Source organism: Protopterus annectens, chromosome 4.part1, assembly GCF_019279795.1.
Source record: "Protopterus annectens isolate FY-2018-M chromosome 4.part1, PAN1.0, whole genome shotgun sequence".
Taxonomy (NCBI): Eukaryota; Metazoa; Chordata; order Ceratodontiformes; family Protopteridae; genus Protopterus; species Protopterus annectens.
Window position 1 is genome coordinate 111,560,959 of NC_056734.1, and position 11,933 is coordinate 111,572,891.

Here is an 11,933-nt window from a genome sequence, read left to right on the forward strand (position 1 = left end):
CAGCAGATGACATGGCCAGCCCGTACATGAACAGTACGTTAATGCAAGCAAGCAGCATACACACAGGTTTCGTCCACACTCTATACCACCGGTGTATACGTGCAGGGACATTTCACGGCACAGTCCAACCAAATGACACAGGCTGCAGCAGGCAACATATACCAACATGTGCAGGAGGCTGGGGCAGTGAGGATGTGTATGCTGCCGAACAACCCTTACTGGGGTGACATAAGACTTTATAGACCAAGGGTGACTTACCAGGGGCTACATGGGCTGGGGATGTTGGAGCACTATGGGATGGACAGAGACCTCCTACAGCAGCTTGTTGACCTGTGCCTGCCACACCTGACACATCAAACAGGCCGAGGGAAATGCATCACAGTGGATACCATGGGATGTGTTGGCCTAGGTGTACTAGCCACAGGTACCTCACACAGCACAACTGGGGATATCATGGGTATCTCACAGGCGTCTGCATCCAGAGTATTGCACCAGTTCACAGATGCCATGTCAACACATGCTAGTGAGCGCATACATGTCCTCAACACATGTGATTAGTGGACCAGCAATATGCATCTGTTCAACCACATGGATGACTACCCTGGGGTACTGGGTGCTATAGCCTGCACACATAGCACCACCCGGGGAGTGGGGTAGGGCCTACAGTCACTGCAGTGGCATATCCTCCAACAGCTAGGCCATATGCGATGGCCAGGGCATGAGATTGAATGTGTGTGCTGTCTGTCCTGGAAGCTATGATGTGTCCGATATATGGCTTCTGACACAGTTGTAGCACACCAATGCCTATATGGACATCCCCTACAGTCTCCTAGTGGGGGATGCTGGGTAAACACTGGTGTAGTGGCTGATGACACCCATCAGCAATGCACACACACCTGAACACTCACACCATACTGAGGCGGATGCACAGGCAAGACATATACTTGTGCATGTATTTGGGATGCTCGGTTCACAGTTCTGGTATCCGGACACATCCGTTGGAGCTCTGCAGTATTCACAAGCTACATGCATACAAGTTGTTATGGTATTTGCTATGCTACACAATGTTATCCTGCAGTAACAGTTGCAGCAGGAACAGCATGGGGCAGAGCCACACAGCCTAAAACCACTGCCAAGGCCTGTACAGGCACAGTGTGACTTGGTGAAGGAACTACCTGAGTAGGGCACAGTCGGCGAAAGCCCGTGCACAGTATGACCTGCCCTTGGCAAAGAGGCAACACAAGGCATATGCACTAACACAGTAGGTACCCACAGATTTCCCCTCTCTGACCCGCACACAGTACAATGGATGCCAAACATGACAGTACCTGTGCTCGGCCATGTATAGGAGGTGCACTGTGTGCATCCGACATAGGCAGCACTCCAGCACCATCCTCAAGTCCGGAACACACCCAGGGTATGTCTATTGCCTAATAAGTGGCAGTTGTATTAGAATGTGTAGTTACCCATTGCTATGGTATGTATGTGAGCATACAAGTAACTGTGGTGGCCAAATGTTAGGGCAGCAGACAGTACACATCCATAGTAGCACCATGACCTCTGTAGCACATACGGGGGTCATAGTGGTAGCCTGTAGTACACAGGGTGTCCTAACCCACTGCAGATTATGGGCTGACCATCATGTGTGTCCGTACAGCCCACACACATTCCATGCAGCTGGACAGATGTGGACCAATACAGACAAATGATATACGATGGCCTATGGATATGCCCAATGAATGACCCCAACCTTCTAAGACACACACAGATGACAGCAGGCCAGGCAGTTTGATGTAGGTTGTGTAAGCTAGGACGTCCAACACCACTGTGCTGGTAATTAAAGCTGGGAACTGATGTACCCTGGTATCTCTCCAACCAGCAATTTAGGTAGGTCCACACACTGACATGGAGTACCCGGCATACCAGTGCAGTAGCGGCAGATGTGTACAACTGTTGGCTGTGACCCTGTCACACCTACACATGTGAGAGTCATGTGCACCACCCACGGTGCTGTGTAGGACTGTGGTTGTGGTTGCATGTCCCCCCACCCTATGCAGACATGTAGCAACTGTCAATGCCACATGACCATTAGCTACCCTGAAGACACAGCATGACACCTGTCTGTGTAGAACGGAGGGGTCAGCAACATAGTACTATCTGGACATGTGACACATGCAAATACAGTTGACCATACTTTGCATGCTCACACACATGACGGTATGATGGTATTGTCGGTCGACAACATGCGTAACAGTCATACAGTCATACTGGGCATGCTCACACAGTGAAACACAGGACGGCCAGCCATGCATACACCAGTGGTCCGGACATATCTGCCAGTACATTGCTATACTGTTGGATGTCTGCGCTGTATGGTGTGTGTGTGGTCTATTGTCTGTACATATGCCATGGTCTATTGTTAATTCACATGGGCTATGTGCGCAGGGTACTTCTACCATCATGTGTATAGGGCGGTTCTTTGTTTGCGGACAGGCTGACGCCTTTGGATACAGACCGGGTAAGGCACAGTCCAGCAGGTGGGAGCTGTTGTGCATGGGTTTGCACAGTGTTAAGCACTGCTGACCTCTGGTCACAGCACCTTATACACGTTTAGACTCCACATTTCTTTGACAGTGCACTGCTGGCATACTGGTAGGCAAACATGCTTACAGCCAATCGCTCTCCGACATTTCTGCTTACATTTGTCACTCACGCTGGGTGTGTGTGATCCCTTGTGATGCGTATTACATTGGGCTACATGACTACAGTATCGGGTATGTGTAACCATTTTGCGACGGCAGGTGTTCGACTGTACAGACTCGGTGGCCTGTCCAGTGATGTAAACATATTATATGCGTGTTCCTCATACGATCTGCTCCCATCTGCCTGATACATGGGAACCGATACTCTGCAATGCTGACATGTGACTTGAGTTTCTTAACGCAGCTGTCTGCCAAGTCATGCTACTGCATACCTACTGCACGTTGACCACCTTTCAGATTGCTCGACGGGAGACTGTAGGAGTGATACCTTTCCCACTTTGCATGGGACAGTCCCTCATCACACATATCTCATGTGACAATACCAGAACTCTCCACCAATCGGGGACACATTTCTGCAGAATCAGGAACAGGTCAAGAAAAATCAGGGACACTTTTACAAAAGTAGTGCTATTAACTTGACACATTGACAGAATCAGAGCATATGACTTAATACACATATTCTGAAGTAACAGTTGTTTATAACTCTTACTTATTGTCATTAGTCAGTAAGTGTAATTCACCACCTTTCCTTCAACAGCCACTAATTTTAGGAGGGATTAAGAAGGACAGAGTTAGACTTTCAGTCAAACTCAGGGACGTACCTGACATTCAGGAACAGTTGAGTGGTATGGACAATACTCTAGCCATTGCAACTGTCCTGATTAGGGGACCTTCTCATGTTGTAGGTATCTGTACTGGTTGCTTGTTATAGGTCTTGTATACTTGACACGTCGATATGTCATATGTAGTAGCATAAGCAACTATACTGCTGCTAGACTATGCTTTGATTTGTTCTGATATGTATATTTCTGTGTTATGCATGGCTGTAGGTATGTTCTGCCCTGGTACATCTGACAGTTCTACAGAGCAGGTTCCACTTTGGCCATTCAGACTGGTGGCGGCCCTATAGACCCTATATGTAGAGCTATCACATGTGTCAAGGCAACACATACCCACAGCCAGTAGTAAACGGAAAACTTCCACAGTTTGCATACGTTAAGGTTATTCATGTAGCATTATAATTGATAATACTGTTTCCTATTACATGTAGCTGTTACTGATACAACAAATTGATGTCTGACACCACTACACACACTATATAGCCTCCATTCCCGAACTCACAGGCCATGTGCCATAACTGTCATTTTGCAGGACACAACTGCCCAGACGGGTGTGTCCCTCGCAGGCGTACGGGTGTTGAACCTCTTCTATTATGCTATCATCTACCTGAGGTGGTCAGCAAATTATGCACTTTCTGTCAGTAGCAGAACTCACATACCAATGGGTGTGAATGAACACTGTATCAGGAACAATGCATAACACCCTGTGGGACACATTTAGACGATTGGTTCTATTAACCAGACACATTCACAGTCACAGAGCATATGTATTCATTCACGTTTGTCGAGGTACATGCTGCTTATGACTCATACATGTTGTCATCTGTCATTACCTGTATTCCGCCACCTGTTCACCTAATATCACTAGTTCTGGCAGTGTTTAGTTGGACTTTGTTACATTCTGATACATAACTATGGACGTCCATGCTAATCGGGTACACGACACTGTTTAGGTCTCTATGTATTCCCCCGATGGTTTACAGACTATCCGGTAGATGTGCTCTTCAGGTTTGGTAGGTGTAGGCGTATGCTATGCCCACATAGGAATATTAATGACTTCCACTGGGCGGGCACTTACTACATCTTTGCCAACCAGCACCTGCACACTTAAGCCCATTAATGCATGCCCATGGTCCACCTACATGGCACCCCTCTACAGCAGCCGTGACAAATACTTACTGCGAGTGCAGCTGGGGTATGAGCACACCCCTACACATTGCCCATTCTCCCCGTCTCGGGAAACATGTCGTACATTTTGTCAACCCATGTATTATTGCACTTGCACAACCTACAGTTCCATGTACACCTACATCCTGCTTGTAATAATGTCAGCAGATTCACACATACCCTGAATTTTTGGGGTCCCGCAAGGGACACCGTTATCCATGTTTAAAGTGTAGACCTTGCAGAACTCTCCCACTGGTCCTTTCCTACCGGTGTTTTGGACAGCGGCAGTGTATTGATCTGTATTGCCTGTTTGTATGTCTGTCAGGCCTAGCTGGGCGATGTGGGGGGTACAACATTTATTTATTGGACCTCCCAGTCACATATGCCCGGGCTGTAAATATGTTACACCTAATTGCTGTGAAGTAACCTATTTATGTACATGTGTATATCTACACTGACATATATATTTTGTTTTGTGTGTATGTGTATATATCACTACCTGTTGTTTGTGTATATATATCTATCTATATATATATCCGTAGTATATCCTTGTGTGTGTGTATATATATATATATATATATATATATATATATATATATATATATATATATATATATATATATATATATATATATATATATATATATATATATATATCTGTATGAATATATATGTGTATGTAAATTAATATAGATATATGTATATATACGTTTTTATCTATATATACATCTTTGTGTCCATTAACCTATACATTTCCCGGACATGGACACTTACACATGTGTATTGGTTTTATCTCTGCTTCAACAGCATATTGCCTTAGTCATTCTGACACTGACACTTCACTCCGGTGAACTTGTGCTCAGTATATTGCACGTTATGCAGCGGACAGATGTCGCACGTTTTTCATGTCTGGGGTGCCGCTGCTAACTGGGATGTGATACAGTGTCATTCGACCTATTACTCATATACGCAGCCTATTATTCCTGCTACTGTGTTTGTTTCTGTGCACATTCATATTATTACTGTTGCTAGGATGTGTGTTTGTGTTACTGTGACTGTACGTCAACATATTGTTGTCTTCATGTAGTTGTGTCTTTCTGCTTTTCCTGGTTTAGGGTTGTCACAGCAGAACTCTGTTCCACTCATGAGTGGCGTATAGGTTTTACGTGCCGGGCTGCCAGACCTGACGCACAACATCCGACAATGATACGCCCATTCACGCATGTCTACACGCAAACGATGCTCTATCTGGGAATCGCACCTATGTACTAGCTGACCTCCACGGGCCACTCCATTGCACCTGGCGCAACATACACTAGCACTCCTGTGTCCATAATTGCATATCCATAGTTTCTCCTGCACACCCGTGTTGAGTTTCACACATAACAGCCATTATACACCTGATATCACAGCCATGACACACCTTTACACATTGCCCTCTCATGAGCGTTGGGGCCCTACACACATTTTGTACCACCTCGTGTATTCACAGGCTCACCATCCATTCATATTTGCACTACGTGCCTTTCCTTGGTCGCAACATGTACTACATTCTGTCTGTTTACAATGTTGACGTAGCACTTCAACGATGTTATGGCCACTGGTATAGCCCAGCCTCTGGTGTGAAGAGCGGTGCTCTACTCACACTTGTGCAGCTTTATGTGACATACGCTGCGAGCACTTCATAATTCCTTACTTGCTCTGGATTCCCTTCACAACCCTTATGTTTGCTTTCGTCTTTCGGCGTTCCTTATATATGTATGTATGTATATATATATATATATATATATATATATATGTGTGTGTGTATATATAGATAAATATGTAGATATATAATTGCATATTTGAAAATTAAACACAGCTCAGTAGGTAAATGACACGATAGAGGCTTGTACAAATTAGCGCTTTCTTTCACTTTAATAAAAACGTGAACTTCTTCAGAAACAAGACAATGTGCCCTCCCCAGCACATGTCTTATAAACCTTTTGAACAGGATATGATGTCATAAAATTCTCAATTCTTTTTTGTACAAAAATAAAGTAATATGAAAATGCATAGTTCAAATATATAAAAAAAGCATTTTGATTATTTTAAAAATTATTACATATTATATATCCATTATATTTATCAACTGTATCAAACAGTGTCTATGTGAATGTGAATTGCAAACCATTTTAACTTACTTGTAAACATGATACTAGCATAAACTGCATGTAATCATAGGTTTTAAATATATTCAATATGAATTAAGTAACCATACATTACCAATGTTGTGATAAAAATTCTCTGTTACAAAAAATTGTAAACATATGAACATCTGTCACTAAATAAACCGTCATTAAATGACTCATATAAAAAGTATATATACCTTGTTATGATATACTTAATATAAGTAATACCCATAGAAAGAAGTGTCCCTTGTAATTGATTTCTATGTTAGTATACATCTATGCACATGAAACATTATTAATTGTATATCAAAAAACATTTGATATTGATCACCTCATTAAGGCCTGGAAATTGATCTGCCCCTAACAATAATTGCCAAAGTGCTTCCTTTTGTTCTAATTTGTTGTTAACATCTCCCATGAATGGACTTTTTTCTATATGGTCTAAAACAAAAAATTCAAACTTTTTGAATTCTCTACAACACAAGGAATGCCTTGCAAGAGCAAAAACAAACAAACAAAAAAAACAATGCTCTTGCAAGGCATTCCTTGTGTTGTAGAGAATTCAAAATGTTTTTTGATATACAATTAATAATGTTTCATGTGCATAGATGTATACTAACATAGAAATCAATTACAAGGGACACTTCTTTCTATGGGTATTACTTATATTAAGTATATCATAACAAGGTACATATACTTTTTATATGAGTCATTTAATGACGGTTGATTTAGTGATAGATGTTCATATGTTTACAATTTTTTGTAACAGAGAATTATTACCACAACATTGGTAATGTATGGTTATTTAATTCATATTGAACATATTTAAAATTTATGATTATATGTAGTTTATGTTAGTATGATGTTTACAAATAAGGTTAAAATGGTTTGCAACTCATATTTACATAGACACTGTTTGATACAGTTGACAAATATAATGGATACAAAGTATGTAATAATTTTTAAAAAAATCAAAATGCTTTTTTTATATATTTGAACTACGCATTTTCATATTACATTATTTTATTTTTGTACAAAAAAGAATTGAGAATTTTATGACATCACATCCTGTTCAAAAAGTTTATAAGACATGTGCTGGGGAGGGCACATTGTCTTGTTTCTGAAGAAGTTCACGTTTTTATTAAAGTGAAAGAAAGCGCTAAATTGTACAAGCCTCTATCGTGTCATTTACCTACTGAGCTGTGTTTAATTTTCAAATAATTGCATATTTCTGTTATGTCTGAGGATATTTATCTATACACACATCTATCTATCTATATATATATATATATAAAAGTTACAGCTGTACAAGACAACATACATTTTCTATGCTAATAGCTGCGTACACCCGCGCAGGCCCACTTGCATCTACTTATTCTGAGTTACATATGTTTACAGGCACTTCTTTGGGATTACATGTGCCTTATTCCTTATGACAGTACCACTTTGATGGAATCCGGTTAACGGACCCATGCGAACTCAGTCACCTTTACATGTATAAATGTTGGCTTTACAGCACAGAGGCATTCATTACACAATTAATATGTGCTATAGTTGTACTTGAATCGGGAATGCCTTTACGTTGGGCAGATGCTGCAACCACTACACTATTGGTGTTCTGGCTCATTTATATGTATACCCATGATTCATAGCTACTCTGACATACGCCTCACCACTTCCCTTACACAGCAGACATCCATTCTCCTGCTGGGAAAACTGCAGTACTACAATTAGGACATTCCCTGTTTCCTACTGCTCTGGACCCATGCTGCAAGTCTACTCACTCCAAGGATATTCATAACTCCTACGCTTATAGTCCTCACACATACGCGTGTTTGATTGTCAGGGTGTTCATGTGCTGGTCTGGGTTTAGGCTTGGCTGACTGGTGACTAGAACTGCCCTGGCGCTGTTCAAAGATCAGACATAGCACATGGACAGAGTTAGTCCAGAGTTTAACATTCTACCTGTGTTTACAGTCGCAGGTGTTTGGGCCCCTCTAACCACATTATTGGGTTGGTGCTACATAATTTAGGGCAGGGAGTGGTTCCACTACATAATGCAGGTTGGGGGGTGGTTTCCACATGTTTCCCTTCCCTTCCCATTTGACTATTTCATTCATTTATAGATACAATGAATATTATTCTGGACATCTGTTATAAATTCACTACAGGTATGCAATAGTCCTGTCAACAGATGTGACAGTTGGTTGGTGTACTTCTGTGTACGGACCTCTCTGATACTCGGGGACTCGTTTCTACAGTGACAGGGACAAGGCTATGACAACTCTGGGACAATCACAGACACTTCTACCATATTAGTACTATTAACTTGGAACGTGTTCACAGATTCGTAATACTACTAATTTTCTGTAGTTAAATGCATCTATTACTCTTCATTGTTGTAAGTAGTCATTCTCATTCAACACCTTTCCCACAAAGGTCACTGGCTTTGTGAGAGGTTAAGGGGCTGGCCAGTTATTGTGCGAATGCTCTGACTATTGGTATCGTTGACATTGTCATATGTACAGGTTGGGATGTATTCTGGGGACTAGGGTTGCCATCTTTTCAAATGGCCAAGATGGGACATTTTCGGAACACACATCAGATTTTACAAGTCGACACATACCCACGGTCAGTACAACGGATAGAACTTTACTTATTTGCCTACATAAAAGCCTGTTGTTGTAGCAGTTTAGTTGCTTATTCTGTTTCTTGTAACATTTAGGTATTGTAGATACTGCAATAATTATTTTCTGCAACTATTACATAACATATGGGACATAATTATGTCCTACAATCCCAGGACATTTGCCATTTGTAATGTATTTTGTCAGGACACAACTGTCCAAAGAGGGACTGTCCCTCGCAAAGCGGGACAGATGGTAACCCTACTGCGGACACCAGATTGTTTGGGCAAACACATAGTCACGGTCAGTGCAGGTTTAGAACATTCATTTGTTTCCTAGCTGTGAGCCTTATACCTTTGGCACTTTTGTTGTTTGCCTGTTTCTTGTACGAATTACATTTATTCTATCCTGACGTGACCGCTTTAGGCAACTGTTACATGCAGTATGGTACATAGTTATTTCCTACGATCACAGGACATTTGGCATTGTATCATTGTTGGTCAGGTCACGCCTACACACACACTAATTGTCCCTCACACAGTGGATCAGGGGGTATCCTGTTTACGTCAGTGCCTTCATCACCCTTATACCATGTGCCACTATGCGAATGTGTGCAATATATTCTCTCATTTATTCGTGTCAGGACACGTGCATCATGGGCAGGTGTTTGATCCTGGGTAGTGGGTTATGCATGGCCATCTAGGGCTGGACAGTCTCGTGCACCACTACTGCACATTCAAACTTGTGTCCAGATATCTACAGGACTGGACTTCATGTCTTCCATTCTAATGTTTACACAGGTTACTTATCCCATGAGGGATATCCCAAAAATTGAACAAGACCGAAACAAGACAAATACCGAACATTCTTCTGGTGTTATGAAAATGTGCTGGGGGTTTTACATGCAAGGGATACATAGTTTGCAATCCTGAAACTGCCTAGGGTGACACTACCTACTACATAGTGGTCACTATGTGTAGATGTGGCTGCACCAAACCAGTAGGCCAAGTATGGCTGGATTTGGTGGACGTTCCGGTATGGGAGCGGGTTGTGTGCTGTGGAGGGGATGCTGGGTAGTCCATTATGCATCCAGGTGTGTTGCATTTGATATGGCCAGTTCCATCAGGACCAATCTGTGGGTATGTGCCGGTGACATGTCTATAAATTTGTATCACACATTTTAATATTCATATGTTTGTGGGATTGTGTTCTACAGTATGGCCTGTCTGGTTGTATTGCAGATGTTTATACATGTTTTTGTGTTTCTTTCTGCTTCACCCACTGCTCCCTCATACACCTCCGGTTCACCTATTCTGCATATGACACAGTATCTCCTTGGAGGATTGTACCATTACCCATCCCCCCCACACACACATATTCCTGACACCCCATACATCACTGCTTTGGTTGTTGGCCCATGACACGGCCAGAGTAACACATTGCATACCCTACATATGTCAGGTACCTGTATGGATGTGTGGACTACACTGCCATGTTTGCTTTCCACATGCTAGAGCTCACGCACATAGGTACACGCACATACTTAACTTTCATTACATGGTTGGTATACCCAGGTAATACCCGTTCAACTGTGACACATCCTGACAAGTTCGGCTTGTACCGCTGATGTGCGGATTTTGGCAGACTGTTCTAATCATTGGTAGGATGCCACCTTTTCCTATGTCCAGGATGGGATATATTCCGGACACATATCCGAATGTACTCACAGTCAACGGTATGGATAATACTGTTCCTTTCAGCCTACATGTTGCCTTATTGTTGTAGCAGTTTTGTATGCTCCTTCTGTTTTGTTTACATGCTTATTCTATTTCCTGTCACATTTGGTATGTGAAATACGGACATACCTTTTGTATGTGACTATTACATGCCTTGTGGGATATGATTCAGTCATACAGTCGCTAGATATGTACATTTATCGTGTATTTTGTTATGGACACATCTGCCCAGCTGTGTACCCTCCCTCACAATATGGGTCAGCTGGTGACCCTAACCATTGGGCTGGACATACCTATTGGCAGCGCGCTAACATATGATGCGTTTCACTTCCACTTGGTATAGCTATCTACACTGCGTTGGACTATGGGCACACGGTTTTCCATGTCATTTGTTCGCGGGATAGGGACCCGTTATTCCCTACCGTGCATTTGTGTTTGCTTCTTCATTTTGTGTTTTCAGGAACTATCTTGCATGCTTTGCATACGTTTCAGTATCCACGGACACTGCAGATGTGATTACTATCTTGCAAATTGTTATATGCAAGCATTTTAGGTTGCATGTCGACAGCTGGCATTTCCACGCCTCCGTGCGGCAGTTCAACACGCCCTATGCATTCGCGCTCCTTTCCTATGCACGTGGCTGTGGCAGCAGCGCGCCTTCATTAATATGCATTTGGCGCTACTGTGCCATCTTCACGCTGCACTGTCGGTGCAAGCCTACCTCCGGCCTTGCGCCGAGCTTCATGAATCCCGGGGAAGGTTTAAGCAGAAGACCATCTTAACAGTTACTCAGTAAACAAGTGATAAACACATCTCTTCACATCTGTTTAGTGTGAGAGAGCTGTTCAAT